General features: G+C 60.0%; 1 long non-coding RNA gene across 1 annotated transcript; it reads left to right on the top strand.

The window, feature by feature from the left end:
• The first annotated feature begins 870 nt into the window (after positions 1-870).
• On the top strand, positions 871-1,771 carry LOC122126871. The gene is made up of 2 exons (XR_006151021.1): positions 871-1,229; positions 1,394-1,771. It is a non-coding gene; the product is annotated as an uncharacterized LOC122126871 (long non-coding RNA).
• Positions 1,772-1,979: the final 208 nt, after the last annotated feature.

Here is a 1,979-nt window from a genome sequence, read left to right as displayed (position 1 = left end):
GCTCGGCATCCGGGCGGGTGCAGGGGTTCAACGCTTTAGGCCCGCATCCTCTGCCCCCGCCCGTGGCTGCTCCAAGGCGCCATCCAAATACATCAGGCGCTAATTTATTTGAAATAATAAAGGTTGTCCTGGGGGGGGGGGGGGAGAATGTGCAATTACAAAAAGAAAGACATGGTTGTTGTTTGCTAAACTCCCGAGTGGGTAGCGCGATTCCGGAACGGCACCCCAACTCAAGCCCCCTCGCGCAACTCACACGCCGGGATCCCAACACGCACACGCTGCTCTGGCGCTGGGCTTAGATGTGGATGGTACTGAAGGGAACACACACACACACACACACACACACAGTCGAACTCGAGGAAGTGCCCCGCAGATCACACCTCTTAGACGCCCAACTTCACCAAACCCACACACACTGCGCAACCCGACCGTGTGTTCCCACCTCATCTATCGGCACTCCGCAACCCCCAAACCCTCCATTCCTGCCGCAAACCATAACGATCTAGGTCACCCCCGCCCCGGAAAGACAGACATCTTGGCACCCTCGTGCAATCTAGGCGCAGAGCCTGACCCAGACAATCAGCACCGATACAAAATGGACTGAGGTCCGTGTGAACCCCACAACGGCACCTCCTCAATCCTCTATCAGCCTGGTTCACGCACCCTATGTATATAATCACACGACCTCACCCTAACTCGCCCCTTTGCAACCGCCCACATGTGGGCAGCCCGACCCATATCCTCCCCCCGCCCCCTCCACACAGCATCACCGTGAAGCGGGCTCCCTGCCAGGCCTCCGAACCCCCAGCACCCCTCCCCAGCCGGCCAGTGCAGTCCAGGACTTTGTTTCCTGCGACTCGAGGCGGGGACAGGGAGGAGCCGAAGTTTCCCAAGCCGCGCGCAGGCCCGAGTGCCCATTCTGCCCGGCCCGCCTGGCGCGCCCGACCGGCGGCCACAATCCGCCCCTCGCACAAAAGTGGCCCGGCAGGTTCCGGGCCGCGGCCAACGCGCCCGCTCCGGCTCGGCTCGGCTGCCAGGAGCCAGCGATCCCCGGCAGCAGTCGGAGCCTCAGACACCCAGAATGAGAGCTGAGAGAGAACCGGTCACGGGTGGAGGTTTCACGCGCCTTCCCGGAGGAACAAGCAATGCACGCGGACCCCACGTGTACCTCGTGGGAAAACGCAGCCATAGGCCTACTTGCGTGGTGTATTCCGCTTGACCCTCTCCGGGTAAAGCAAACTGAGAACCCGCGTCGCCTCGACATCTTTTTGGCACTGGGGCCAGGGAGGGGACGGCGGGAGGGGGTGGAGGGAGACCCATTAGGAAGAGCCGATAGTAGCCAACAAAAGAAGATCAAATTGTAACCTATATCTCCCTTCGGGGTCACGGGCAGGACACAAGGCAATAGGCATACAATTGGCCTTGGACTGAGCGGACGGAGCGCACGGCCCGGCTAAGATCGTCCAAGAGCCCTGCCCGGGGGGCATCGAAGCCTGGCATCCACGTCACGCGAGGGAACCCTCGGCTCCCATACAGCCAGCCCAGCCCAGAGGACCCCCGCCAAGCACGCGCGCACTGCAAAGAGAGACTGGCACGCCGCACACGCGCCCCGCGCACCCTGCCCGGAGTCCCACGCCCAGATAGTCATCGTGGGTTGGCATCCCGCAAATATTTATATTCCTCAGCGCCACAGCGGCCCGCGTCCACATTAGACGCTCTAATCCTGCCACTTTAAATAGATGAATTAATAAAGCAAACGAGCGGCTAATAAGCTGACTGTCCTGCCTTTTTGAGGCGGGGGGCGGGCGGGGGGGAGGGAAGGACTCGAAAGTGCGCCAAATTTGTTTGCAGTGGATCAAGGCGAGCCGCCTCTGCTTCACTTTCTTTATCTTAATTCCGACTTGAAAAGATATAATTATCTAGTTTGAACAGAGCTGCTATCAAATCCTTCTTTGGGCCGGGAAGGGGGGCGTTGGAGT

The sequence above is a fragment of the Dipodomys spectabilis genome, unplaced genomic scaffold (assembly GCF_019054845.1).
Source record: "Dipodomys spectabilis isolate Male_0828 unplaced genomic scaffold, ASM1905484v1 ptg000289l, whole genome shotgun sequence".
NCBI lineage: Eukaryota > Metazoa > Chordata > Mammalia > Rodentia > Heteromyidae > Dipodomys > Dipodomys spectabilis.
Note: the sequence above shows the minus strand (reverse complement) of the source record. Positions and strands in the feature narration are given on the sequence as shown.